The sequence below is a fragment of the Acipenser ruthenus genome, chromosome 1 (genome assembly GCF_902713425.1).
Source record: "Acipenser ruthenus chromosome 1, fAciRut3.2 maternal haplotype, whole genome shotgun sequence".
NCBI classification, from domain to species: domain Eukaryota; kingdom Metazoa; phylum Chordata; class Actinopteri; order Acipenseriformes; family Acipenseridae; genus Acipenser; species Acipenser ruthenus.
In genome coordinates this window covers 70,102,704-70,117,627 of record NC_081189.1, presented here as the reverse complement: position 1 = coordinate 70,117,627, position 14,924 = coordinate 70,102,704, and the positions used below count along the sequence as shown (strand labels likewise).

General features: G+C 36.4%; 1 protein-coding gene across 1 annotated transcript in view; it reads left to right on the top strand.

The window, feature by feature from the left end:
• Positions 1-14,924, top strand: part of LOC117420609 (uncharacterized) — a 52,543-nt gene that overhangs the window by 20,604 nt on the left and 17,015 nt on the right. The window lies entirely within an intron of this gene.

Here is a 14,924-nt window from a genome sequence, read left to right as displayed (position 1 = left end):
AAAAAGGGTTAAAAAAAACCTGGCCTAACAGGACATTTTTTTAAAACCGACATACCACAAACTAAAATAACCTTAAAATGACTTCTAAGACAGACGTTGCCTTGATGTCGTCAGAAAGACGTTGTGCATTGGTTATATTTTGGTTGCCCGACTTCATGACTGAAATACAGCCAATAAACGACGTCTGAGACAGACGTTGCCTCGACGTCGTCAAAAAGACATTGTGTATTGGTTATATTTTGGTTGCCTGACATTGCGACTCAAATACAACCAATACACAACATCAATATAACGTTGTGTGCCCACTGGGATGGGTGTAACTTGAATAACAGTTCAGGTAACTTGAACAGCTTCTTGAGGTTGAAGTTTAAGCAGTATATTAAAATGATATGAAACACTTTGCAGACATGTCACTGCTTAAACTTCAACCTCAATAACCTGAACTGTTATTCAAGTTACACCCATCTTTTTCCTGTTGCTATAATCATGAACCACATAGAAACTGTACAGTAATAAGGCTTGGTTAGGGACAAGAAATCAACGGCCTTGTCTAAACATATTCTCTTACCGGCTGTTTTTGAAGCTCAATATGTATAAAACAGCAACTTTCTATTCTAACAGGAGAAAAAACAATATCATATAAAAAAAATAGGACAGTGAAGTGAACCCGGTACCCCTCAGCGGTACTGGCAGTAATATGTCAATACAGTATATGTAAAGTGTTAGTCCGATGTTCCCTTGTGCTTGGTGCCTGCTGATGCCAACCTCTGACAAGCAGCCCCCAGCAGTCGGGCCAGCAGCAAAAGAATGAACAATTTCCCTTCTGGTGAAATACTGTACTTCCTAGGAACAGAAACTTGTAGTCAGCCTCTACTTTGGATCCTGGCCTAAAAATCAGAGCCGGGATTCATATGTTGTGCAAGCTATTTCCTCATCTCATGATGACTGTACGACAGCATCATTTAATAAACCTTTGTAACTTGTAACTTGATGCATTGATACATTTAAATGAGAACCCCACAATCATTTTTCTGTTATCTGTTATCTTGTTTCTGTTGTCGTTCAAAGACCTGCATTGTAAAATTCCATTCGGGCAGAACAGAATGGGCTAAACCCACTTGAGCTTGTTTTAAAATGCACCATGCACAAACAGAAATATAGGGAACACATTACAAATGCAAGAAATATAACTTTTATGAATTACAAAAAAAAAAAAAAAACATTTTAAAACAAATCTTTGTGTTATTTTAATCTTTAATCACTGATACTGTAATTGAGGTACATTTTTTAGATTGAATCTTCGTGAACAGCTTCTGGTGAATTTAAAGAATAATGCATATACAGTACTGGTAAACTGATCCCGTTCCACTTTTTACAGAATTCACATGGACCAAGGAATTTATCAAGTGGCTTTCATATGGCCCACAGCATAAGTAGTTATCTCTCATGTGATTACAGTCCCAAACTTAGCTGCTGTATGTCACATTGTACATTAGTGGTAAAGCCTTAAGCAATATAATTAACATGGGCCAGATTTTGAATTTGAACTGAATGATGCACACCTCTTGCAACCCTGTTTACATTATTATTTATTTATTTCTTAGCAGACGCCTTTACCCAGGGCGACATTATAATGCATGTTGTTTTACTTTATTACTGTTTGCTCAAATTGCATTTTTTTAAATCTCAATTTTCAATAGTTCAAACAGGAATGAATGAAAACCAATGACCTGAAATCGAACAGAGGAAAGCAGCTAAATCATGATTAGCTTTTGTTCCCCAGGCTTGTCAGCAATTGAACACCAGCAATAGCACATACAGTACCATACACTTGACTAGGCCTGAAGTTAAAAACAACAGCCAGGAATAACTTGTGTTTTGTAGTTGCAGTTACCTTAACATTCTGTGTTGTTTTTTTATTGTCAAAAAATGTCATGGTATCTTTTAGCTAGAGGGAGGCTACAAAACTTCACTCTGAAGTTTTTGGGGGTTTTTTTGGGTGCCATTTTGGAACACACTGTTTTGCTTATCTATATATGGTTGACTTGTAAAACAGCGAGCAAGTGGTCTTTTTGCAGGCTAATAGATCCAAAATACCTAAACCTTCCTACAGTCATTGTACAGAGAAGTGTTTGTGGGAAGGGAACAAGAAGAGAAAAAGCTCAGGCCAAAACATAATGTTTGTTTTTGATTTGAGTCAGGTAAACCCTAATTTTTTTTTTTAATTTTGAATTTAGGGTAAAATGGTTTTGCTTTAAAGAACTGGATGAATACAAATCTTAAGTTTAGACAAATCTTAATGATAAAAATAGTCTGAATTAAAAATAAAAAATTGATGGACTATAAAAATGGTTTACATGCAAAAAATAAGCCTCATCTTTTTATCCATTATTTTGGTAGTACCTTTTGGGTAATTTTTCATGAACATATAGTTTTCTTTTAGGAAGAACATACACATCATACATATGGGAGGAGTCATACGCAAAAAACACTCATTATCATATAATAGACGTATCCCCCCCAACTCAACACGACACGACCATCATGACAGTAAAAATAGACATAATAAAGCATTCTTACCTTTGTATAAGTTAGTGATCAGCAGATGTGTCAGCCGCACGAAGACCACAGCGTGTGGTTTTCACTAACTCTACTGTGCAGAATAATTTTTTTTTTTTCTATGGGTAAATATCGGGACTTTTCCTATGCATCGGGACGCGGAACATTTGCCAGGAAATCGGGACTGTCCCGACCATATAGGGACTGTGGGCATGTATGGGATTGTGACCCAGGTAGTCAGAATCCGGGTAGGAGTGCCAGTGTGAAAGGGGCTTTAGGTCATATTAAAAACGGGAGGGTATATTTAAATGTTTCTGTCTGGGTTCCAGTTTGGCCTTGCGTGACTACTGATATCGTGCAACTTTCTTAAACTGGGTCAACAAGAAGTTTAGTTTGTGTTAAAGAACCGCAAGTGCAGCCTGCCTCATTTGGCCACCAAAAAATAAAATAAAAATAGCAAAGGAAACACAAAAAAACCCAGACATATCGTTACATGTTCCATAGGAGAGCGCTTTGCACTGTCCATGCATTATTTGCTGAACATTTTTTGAATGTTTATATATTCATATACATATTATACACGTACATATATAATGTATACAAGGTTTGCTACAGAACAATAACTTCAGCAATTCTGATCCTTATAGTAGTCTATGAACAAAGCTAAAATCTAGCACTTTAGGTTAATGATATAAAAAATATCCAGTCAAAATATTGAGTACAGTACATGGTAGCAAATCTGCAATCTGCTACCTTACCTTCACACATTCCCCTATACATAATGTACTAATAATAATAATAATAATAATAATAATAATAATAATAATAATAATAATAATAATAATAACTAATTCCGAAGGGACAGTGCAAGGCTATTGCCAGTAGAATGTACTTTTTTCTTAATGTTTTGTTGTTCTTCTGAAACAAATCTTGCTCTATAAATTAGATTAAAAAGATTTTACTTTAACTCTAACAGTCGCTAAAGTATGGTGCTGAGGTCGGTAGCCTGCAGCAATAATATAGACCTGTGAAAGAGATTGAATGATTCTTGGTGTTAGATCTCCCTCCCGACCTGCAAGGGCGCTTTGTAAAGGGAACAGAGTATCCTGGACTGGATGGCCCGATAGTTCATTCCCAGGGTTAGATGAAAGTCGGCCATATAGAAAGGGGACGGAGCTACGGTACAGTAATCATTGACCCGGAAGGGAAACGATGTGGCATCCGTGTCTAAAAATACTGTTTGTTATTATTTAGACGGCTGAAACATGATCCAGGAGCTGTCGCTTAAGGCCAGCACGAACCTGGACAACACTTCACTTTGTTTGCACTAAAGAACTGTATTTTCACCACGAGTACTAGAGCACGTGGACTGGTGTTTGTGTTACATGTGGGTGAATTAAAACAGGACTGTTTTTATTTCTGGGCCAACCCGCGGATTACAAATAAGCAATACACGCCACTGTATTGCTTCTCATTAACATTGTTATTGTTTACTGTTGTTCGCCATCAGGCATTTGGATTGTAAAAATAAGTCATCATTGCACCTGGATATCGTTATCTCTCTGTTTCTTGATCACTGCTGCATTACCTTCACCTGCACACAGTTAACCACTTTGCCACACGACTGCTGTAATGAATTCCCAGCTGTGCTAATTTAATACATTTTGGGGTACAAACATGACTTTTTTGACCTTGGTAGGTACCCATAATAGATGCTACTTAAGAATAATGTGCAATGAATTGCATCGTATTGCTAAGGGACAGAAGGCTTGAGGCTTAAAGCAGTCAGCTGTCCAGTCACCAAACAAAAATAACAAAAGTGTAAAGGATGAAAAAATATCTTTCTATGCTTTGCAAAGGGCTGTGCTATTTAATTAATTAATTAACTTATTTATTGCAAAAGGCTGCATTTTTTTAACTTTATAGTAGCTTTTGTATTTTGTATAACCTTGCATAAAAAAAACAATAAAGCACTATCATTTTATGAGTCACCTGCAAAAGGCAGTAATTTGAAACATTGAATAAATGGTGTCACATTAAAAAAAAAATACTGAATGAAGAGGTCTCTAAACCCATCATACTGTATGCTTACTTTGTTAGTAAAGACTTGCCTGGTGTGGCTTTTAATTATAGTATAGTAGAAATTATAGTAGAAAGTTACACAAGGTTATGTCACAGATCTTATAAACATATGGTACATCTTTCTAACTTGTTTCCATGCAAAATAAAAACTGCCACCTGTTTAAGTCACTTGCTATAGTTTGAGGAATGTGCTATGCTATGTGCTATGAAGAGAGAACCTGATGTTTCTAAACTGCATGTAAACCACGGCTAATTATTATTTTAATTATTATAATTGAACAAACACATTTAATGTCGAAATGCTGATTTCATTGTTCATGTTAGTGGTAGTAGTGTACAGATTTACAAATTGGATCATCAGAATCAGCAGACTTGTTTTGCCTCTGGGAAAGGCTTGTCAACAGAGCTTTGTTTATTAAATCGTATTCATTAAAAGTAGACAGTAGACAGCTCTCAGGTAGTGTCTTTGAAATAATGTAGCTTTCACTGTGACGGCATATGATGTTTACTTTCCTCAGATAACATTGCTTGAGTGCTAAAAACAATGTCTTTTTTGCCAAACAATAGATTTCTTCTTTTTGAGGCTCTTCAGTTCAGTGCTTTAATAGATGCATTGATTTTTGTGCAAAACCACATGATTATTACCTAAGAAGCTTAACAAACCAGGAATACTTGTAGGAACTACATTCTGTATCATGTAATTTAGAAATCCTTAGTTGTTGCATTGTATAAATCATTTTAAGACTGTTTGAACTTTATGCTTTATACACCATAGTTTCTGCAATCTTTTTCAGAATGAGAGCAATGTCACAGTGACTCATTTCTTTTGCTTGTCAGCCAAGACACAACATTTTGTATAAACTACTGCTGTGAACACACAGATCAATTTGGTTGAAAGCCACAAAGATCTATGCAGTTACATTAGGGTTAATTGTATATGTGACATTTCTAAGAGCTAATAAAAACTCTTTGTACTTCAACAAATATCAGAATGGAAGTTTATTAGCACCATGTAATACGCCTACCATATTGTTGTCACGTGACATTCACACAACCTAAATTAATAAAGTAACACCCACCACCCATTATAAAGCAAACTGGCTTTGCATCAGAGTAAGAGCATTGCACCAGCATTAATTGGTTGTTTTTTTTTTAGCAATTTGAAATCCTGATACAATTATGTACAACGTGGCATATCTTACCCCCTGTGGACTGGGGTATAGGCGGATATTGAAAAAGTCAGATTTGCAAACATCTATTTACACATCCAAAATAGGTTAGTAAACAAAAACAACACGCAAATTGCTTTAAACATGGGGACATTGTTTGCTTTAAAAGCAAGCAGATGTAAATGTTGCTGTGCGGTTTGCTATAAGCCATCTCCACGCAGAGCTTTTTTAAAATAAAAAAAAATACAAAACAAACGGTAAATGTGCAGTAACCAGCAACTGATGGCTTCTTTCTTAACTCTAGAAGTCCCTGCCTCCATGGTTCTGCTTTCTTAATTTCTCTGTCACCTTACTTTGAGCTCTTTCTTGATATTGCCAACAGCCGATAAGCAGCTCGGTTTGAATATTGTTTCTGCTATTTTAAACAAACAGCCGGTAAGCACTGCGTTTATGAAGCTTGCTTTGTTTAATTCAAATGCATTTAAAAGCTACAACACCACGCTGCCAATATCTGCAAGCATACGCTTCATCATATAAACACATTGCACAAAAAAAAGCTTTCTCGACTGGTGTATTGAAACATCACTGCTACACGCAGCTGACTGACACATGCACAGCCCGCCTCTCTTAAAGGGGAACACACCAAAATAGCTATAACGCTTTCTTTCTGTTTCCATCATGGAAGCTGCATTTTCTGCCAATGCCATTACTCCCTTAGCCTACTTTTAATATTTATGTATTTATTTGGCCGGTTAATTGATCAGGGCAGTTATGTGACGGTCGGATATGCGACGTTCCACTGTATAACTTTTATTACCATATATTTTATGATACATCATTGCATATGCTTGAAGAAGAAAATCTGTCACACAACTTTCTATAAATGCATTGCTAGTGATTGGGTATAATTTATACTGTTTTTCTTGAAACCCCTTTGCAATGGGTCAATTCTTGAACTAGTATTTTCATTAACCCAAGTGGACTTAACTAAGGTTTTTCTTCCATTCTAATTATAGACTGTTCTATCGCTGCCTTCGTGTTAATTCTGTTACTCGCTAGTTTGTATGCTTGCATTCGTTATCACAGCTGAATTAAACCTTAATTAAAAAAATATGCACATAGGTCTGTTCTGTAGCTGAGTAATTATTCAGTTGATCTAATCCTTACAATTAGCATTGTACATATCTATCTAATCATGTAGCATTTATTATTAAGTTACTGCAACCTGCTAGACAGTTTTAATCCAGCTTAATTTGCTTGTCCAGCCTTTGTTAGTATTATTTACAGTATGGAGTACCTGAACATAAGAGTGATACACAGGATGTTGTTCCATTGACCTTGTTGTCAGTACAGTAAACCATTTTATGTATTGATGTATGTCAGATTTGATGAAAAAGACAATATGTATTAACATATTTACCGTAAAACTTCAATTAAATGCCTCTGGCGTTTATTTACAATATTTGCCAGCAGATCCGGCATGTATTTGAGACCGGCGTTTATACAGACGTGCTCAAATTTGTTGGTACCCTTACAGCTCATTGAAATAATGCTTCATTCCTCCTGAAAAGTGATGAAATTTTATCATGTATACTTGCATGCCTTTGGTATGTCATAGAATAAAGCAAAGAAGCTGTGAAAAGAGATGAATTATTGCTTATTCTACAAAGAAATTCTAAAATGGCCTGGACACATTTGTTGGTACCCCTTAAAAAAGATAATAAATAATTGGATTATAGTGATATTTCAAACTAATTAGTTTATTTAATTAGTATCACACATGTCTCCAATCTTGTAATCAGTCATTCAGCCTATTTAAATGGAGAAAAGTAGTCACTGTGCTGTTTGGTATCATTGTGTGCACCACACTGAACATGGACCAGAGAAAGCAAAGGAGAGAGTTGTCTGAGGAGATCAGAAAGAAAATAATAGACAAGCATGGTAAAGGTAAAGGCTACAAGACCATCTCCAAGCAGCTTGATGTTCCTGTGACAACAGTTGCAAATATTATTAAGAAGTTTAAGGTCCATTGAACTGTAGGCAACCTCCCTGGGCGCGGCCGCAAGAGGAAAATCGACCCCAGAGTGAACAGAAGGATAGTGCGAATGGTAGAAAAAGAACCAAGGATAACTGCCAAAGAGATACAAGCTGAACTCCAAGGTGAAGGTACGTCAGTTTCTGATCGCACCATCCATCGCTTTTTGAGCGAAAGTGGGCTCCATGGAAGAAGACCCAGGAGGACTCCACTTTTGAAAGAAAAACATAAAAAAGCCAGACTGGAATTTGCTAAAATGCATATTGACAAGCCACAATCCTTCTGGGAGAATGTCCTTTGGACAGAATAGTCAAAACTAGAGCTTTTTGGCAAGTCACATCAGCTCTATGTTCACAGACGAAAAAATGAAGCTTTCAAAGAAAAGAACACCATACCTACAGTGAAACATGGAGGAGGCACGGTTATGTTTTGGGGCTGCTTTGCTGCGCCTGGCACAGGGTGCCTTGAATCTGTGCAGGGCACAATGAAATCTTAAGACTATCAAGGCATTCTGGAGCGAAACGTACTGCCCAGTGTCAGAAAGCTCTGTCTCAGTCTCAGGTCATGGGTCCTCCAGCAGGATAATGACCCAAAACACACAGCTAAAAGCACCCAAGAATGGATAAGAACAAAACATTGGACTATTCTGAAGTGGCCTTCTATGAATCCTATCGAACATCTATGGAAAGAGCTGAAACTTGCAGTCTGGAGAAGGCACCCATCAAACCTGAGACAGCTGGAGCAGTTTGCTCAGGAAGAGTGGGCCAAACTACCTGTTAACAGGTGCAGAAGTCTCATTGAGAGCTACAGAAAACATTTGATTGCAGTGATTGCCTCTAAAGGTTGTGCAACAAAATATTAGGTTAGCGGTCCCATCATTTTTGTCCATGCCATTTTCATTTGTTTTCTTATTTACAATATTATGTTGAATAAAACATCAAAAGCAAAGTCTGATTTCTATTAAATATGGAATAAACAATGGTGGATGCCAATTACTTTTGTCAGTTTCAAGTTATTTCAGAGAAAATTGTGCATTCTTCGTTTTTTGTGGAGGGGTACCAACAAATTTGAGCACGTCTGTATATTGGATCTCTAGCTTCACATGCTTCATGCGGTCATTGAGAAGCCGCTAACACACAACCTTGTAGCAACATCGTAACTCAATTTAAACACTCCAGAACCTTTGTTAAAAGGTTTTGTGTCAGTGGGAACTAAGTAACAGTTTTGATTTATATCAAAATTACATTGTATTGTACACCCTCAAGTATAAAGCAAAAGTATTATTACAGTCTTTTTATATGCACTGGTTAATAAGGATACGGTATGCAAAATGTTCATCGCTGTCACTTATTAGCAGTTCATTACGCTCAAGCTCCTCCTCATCTTTTTCAGCTTCAATGACAATGACAGAGACCCAGCGTTTAATAGAGACTGGCTTATGTCTCAATTGCAGCACTCTTTAGTGACAGTAGCAAGCCCATGAAAAAGCTCTCAATGAATATAGAAAATGTGTTTAAACTGTTTCATTAAAAGATATGTTAAAATAAATGTCATAATTGGTAGTTGTGTGGTAAAAGTAGAGTAGTAAGACTTTAGGTCGTATACTGCTTGGATTTACTACCCAAATGTGTATAAGCCACTGAGCCCATACTTAGTGGCCAATGGTACAAATAAGGTTTATTTCCTATAATTTTTTTCATCATACTGTCATGGTAATTAAAACACTATCTCATACATGAAGGTACAGTAGTGTGCCTTATGATGGGATGCTGCTTTCAAACTCACAATAGGGATGCACAAGTTGGAACTTCCAGCAAGTCAAAACATGGTAGCCATTCATGCTAATATTTATTTGCTATACTGTTCCCAGAAGCTTGAAGTATGGTATGGGGTTGCTTTTATGCAGTTTCAAGGTGAAGCCACGCAGTATACATTTAAAAAAAAAGCTCTGTGAACCCTGCAACATGTTACCAGCCATCATGGCACTGAGGTTGTCATACCCCCCACTGCCTAAGACTTGTGTAGCCTTGTGTAGGCTTGTGCAGGCTTGTGTAGGTTTATGTAGGATTGTGTAGGGTTGGGTAGGCTTGTGTAGGGTTGTGTATGGTTGGGTAGGCTTGTGTAGGACTGTGTAGGGTTGTGTATGGTTGGGTAGGCTTGTGTAGGATTGTGTATGGTTGGGTAGGCTTGTGTAGTGTTGGTTAGGCTTGTGTAGGATTGTAAGTTTTGAGTAGGCTTGTGTAGGGTTGGGTATGGTTGGGTAGGCTTGTGTAGGGCTGTGTAGGGTTGATTAGGCTTGTGTAGGGTTGTGTAGGGTTGTGTATCGTTGGGTAGGCTTGTGTAGGTTTGTGTAGGGTTGGTTAGGCTTGGGTAGGGTTGGGTAGGCTTGTGTAGGGTTGGGTAGGGTTGGGTAATTCCAATGGGAATTTGGGGTGACAAATGTTTCAAATTTAGGTAGTTGACCTTAAAGAACATTACAGTGTGTTTCCAATTTATTTTAAGATTTATAAACTTTATTAAACTATATAATAAGGTAGAAAACATATACAAACACAAGTAATAAAAAAATTGGAAAGGCTCTTAGTTTCCAAATACTTTTTAATATAAGACATTTCTCACCTTTTTTCTTTTTTCTGTATTACAGTGAACAAAACATAAATTGAAAGATCTTTATTTCACAGAGCTGCCCTTCAAGTGCATAAATAAATGCATTCTCAAGAGATAAAGCATGAGTGGAAGAAATATGGAAACATATTGCCTCATTTAGGTTATCTGACATTTTAAGTTATTTTGCTGTATCCATTTAAAACATTAACCACAAGTTAAAACTAACAATGATAAACTTTTTATTAAAGCCAACATAAAAATGATCTAAAGGGACTGTCGCTTTGCTCTTTTTGGAGACTCTTTAGTATTTTTGTCCTTTGTTTTTCTTTTGCAAGTAAGAATGATGCACAGGAAAACAATTCAACCAGCCACTATTGCAGTCACTTAAAAGCAGCCACACCTAATATCACAGTAGAAACCTGCTCAATCAAAATCACACATGCGTACAGGTGGATGATCATTTTGAAACTGTGGTCAGGCTGTAAACTTGAGCGTCTAAACAAAAATGATATATTTATGCACAGTGGTTTAGAGATAATATATAATACTGTTAAAAAAAAAAATTCAAGATCATTATTTTCTTTTACTTTCATTTTTATTTGGGCATTTATGAGTCATCCTGCATAACTCCTATGACCCTTAGAAGTACCCTGGTTGAAAACCCCTGGACTGTGTGTTTTGAGAAGCTAAGAAAACTGTGCTGCTTTCCAGTTTGAGGTTTCTCTTATGCAGTATCAAGTCAAACAATTCCTGAAATTTCTGTCAAGACCTGGCCTAAAGTAGTAGCACTGTAAATGCCGATCCCCATGACCTATATTCACGCTATTTACAAGGTTGGACAAGAGGTTTTGAATGCCAAGTTTCATTACAATTCAATGAGTGTGTCCAGACAAGTAAAATGTAAGCGTGACATTTGTACGTATGGTATATACAAAGACAGGTGCCTTCAGTACTGCAGAACATATCCACATCACCAGAGATATTAATATTTCATGATTGTTAATAATGGAAGCTGACTGTTAAAAATGTTTTCTGGCAAGCTTACATTCTTTTTTTACTAGAAGAATTTTTATAGCAATTCATACATATATTACTGCCACTGATTAGCATGTTGCTGTGATATACCCATTACTACTATACATCTCTGCATTGTGTATAAGTAATTAAAATGTGGCATGCTTTTAACATCAGTAGAATGGGGATTGCAAGGTTGGCCCATTGTAAGCTGATTCACCTCTGCTATATTATCCATTAGATAAAGTGGACTGTTACCATGGTACCCCACAGAGGAGTGGATGCTGCTTCTTTGTTCCTTAAATAGCCGCTAAATTGTTTAAACAGATAATTGGAAAGCTGGATGACTGCCAGGAGTGTGCCCAAGTGACACATGGGATATTCAGATCCCACAACCAGAGGCTAGACTGCTGAGATGGAACAAGTCCAGAGGCTACAGCATCACAGCCCTACTGATTAGCAGTTTTTTTTTTCCAGACATTTAGACCTATACTAATTGTCTGCATTTCAGTCAGATGCTGTTTACTTTGTAAATTTAATTACACGCCTAAATGGAAACTGTGCTGGTTTGGTTTAATTTTGTATTTTATGTTAAAGAAGGTGGATACTTTTTGATTGAATCCAGTCAGTCAGTGTGTTTACATGCACACAACACATCTTGTAGTTTTAGGCAAAATTAGTTTTCTGAAAAGTAATTAATGGAGGACTCCAGTCAGGTGTTTTGTTCTTAGAACACTGTGCGTGTCTGTCTAGGGAGAGCTGACAAGTCTGAATATAAAAAATGGTTATAAATATTTGGATGATTTTTCTCTAATCATTTCGATTAGATATTTATTTTCTATGTTTTTTTTTCATGTAAAGCAGGTTGTACAGAATTGCATCTTTGTATTAGTTAACATCAATACATACAGCTATGGCCAAAAGTTTTGCATCACTCTATAGAATTAACACATTTTGCTTCATAAAGTCGAATGAAACCTGCTGAATAATGTTACGTTAACATATTGAATCACATACTACTTTTAGTTGTATCTGATCATTTCGTAATTACTGCAAAAATGAATTTTCCTTCTTTTGACCAATCTAAACAAACTAAGGAAGTCACTTACCGTACAAAAGTCTTTTAGATCCAGTGGTCTTTAATGATTGTCTTGCCTCTTCACCATCAGCAAATGTAGTGCCGAGTAATGCTGATCTTTACAATTTGACCTTGACAAACACAATGAACCATATTGCCCCACTTAAAACTCGAATTATTAAAATAAGACATTCTACTCCTTGCTTAGGGCTCTAAAAACAACTGGTAGAAAACTGGAGTCCTAGTGGAAGCGATCGGGTCTTGTTGTTCACAAAGAAATGTGGAAAAAACACCTTCTTGATTACAGATTAGCCCTAAATTCTGCCAGGTCTAATTTTTATTCTTCTATTATAACTGAGGGGCAGGGAAACCCTAGAGTACTATCTCAAACTTTTAATCAGCTTATAACACCAAAATGTGATGCAGGTGTTTCAGTATTGGATTGTGATAACTTTGCTAATTTCTTCACTGACAAGATTGGTACAATAAGGAATTCTCTTACCCTGTCTAGTGAAGATTTAACTGATGTGGACATCGAGACCATAATAGCTCCACATAGACTTGCGCATTTGCTACAACTGATATTACTGATGTCTTATATATTATCAATAAAGCTCGTTCCACCTCGTGTTCTTGTGATCCTTGGCCGACTAATATTGTCTGTCATTGTGCAGATACGCTTGCTCCTGTGATTTGTAATATTGTGAATCTCTCCCTAAAAACTGAAACTGTTCCAGCTAGTTTAAAGTTGGCAATTGTAAAGCCAGTACTTAAAAAAAAAGTCTACATTAGATCCTGATGTCTTGTCTAATTATCGTCCAATTTCTAATTTACCTTTCCTTGCAAAAGTCTTGGAAAAGGTTGTTGTTGCTCAGTTGTCTGCATATCTCTCTGCTAATAATCTCTTTAAAAAATGTCAATCTGGCTTTCGGAAACAGCATAGTACGGAGTCTGCACTCATAAACGTTGTTATGACATCCTGCTGAATGCAGATGAGGGGCCGTTATCAGGGATTGTCTTTTTGGATACATCTGCTGCATTTGACACCATTGATCACAATTCTTCTTTATCGCCTTGAGAAAACTATTGGCATTACTGGCACAGTACTCTCCTGGGTGCGGTCTTACTTAACCTCCCCACATTTGGAGGATCAAAATCGGCTAATTCTCTTGTTGTTTCTGGGGTTCCACAGGGCTCTGTTCTTGGTCCTTTCCTTTTTAATTTGTATATGCTACCGCTGGGTAATGTGATCAGGCAACATGGTTTTAATTTCCACTCTTATGTCGACGACATCCAGATTTATTTTAAAATGAGTTCAGATGACGTAAACGTAAACTCCAGGCTATCAACTTGCCTTGACAAAATAGAAGCTTGGATGTCAAAACATTTTTTGCAGTTAAATGCAAATAAAACTGAATTTCTTGTAATTGGCTCTAAAACAGCATTAATAAAATCCCACAACCAATGACCTTTGGCAGCCCCCCATTAGTTCTTTGCAAGCTGTGAAAAGTCTTGGAGTCTTATTTGATTCTACTCTTAGTTTGCAGCATCACATTTCAACTGTAGTGAAGTCTGCTTATTATCATTTGCGGAATATATCTCATGTCTGTTTGTGTCTTGCAGAATCCGACGTAGAAATTTTAAATCATGCGTTTGTTTCATCCCATCTGGACTACTGTAACGTCCTATTGGATGGTACACAAAGATTTGAACATATTACAGCTGTTCTTGCCCGCTGTTCTTGAGATCTGCTGATGCTGGGCTTCTGGTGACTACAATGATAAAACGTAGCTCTTGTGGTGGAAGAGCCTTTAGTCATTATGCTAGTGTATTATGGAACAATCTTCCAATTGAAATCCATAAAGCTGACTCAATAAATGCATTTAAATCAAATCTTTATGCAGTGGCCTTTTTGTAGATTGGGATGGCCTAATTTAGAATTTTGTTAATATGTATTTTATTTATTTATTTATTTTTTCCCATTTGTTTTTGGATGTGTTTTGATATTTTATTGTATATTATATTATATTATTGTATAGTATATTTATTTGTCATATGAAGTGCTTTGGGATGCCTTGGCATGAAAGGCGCTATACAAAATAAATTTGATTAATTGATTGATTGATTGATAGTTGTCCATATACTTAACAAAAAACTGACAGAAATTGAAAAGTCTAACATGATGTTAAATGAAAAATCTAAATTATGCTCATATAGTTTTTATTTTTTATTATTATGTCTCAATCTTAATTTTAGGTGATGCAAAACTTTTGGCCATAGCTGTACATCTAATTTGTTTACTGAATATGTGTATCATTTTGGGCAATTTGTTCTTTACTCATTTTTGTGTACTATATTAAAATAAAGTACATTTGAAGTA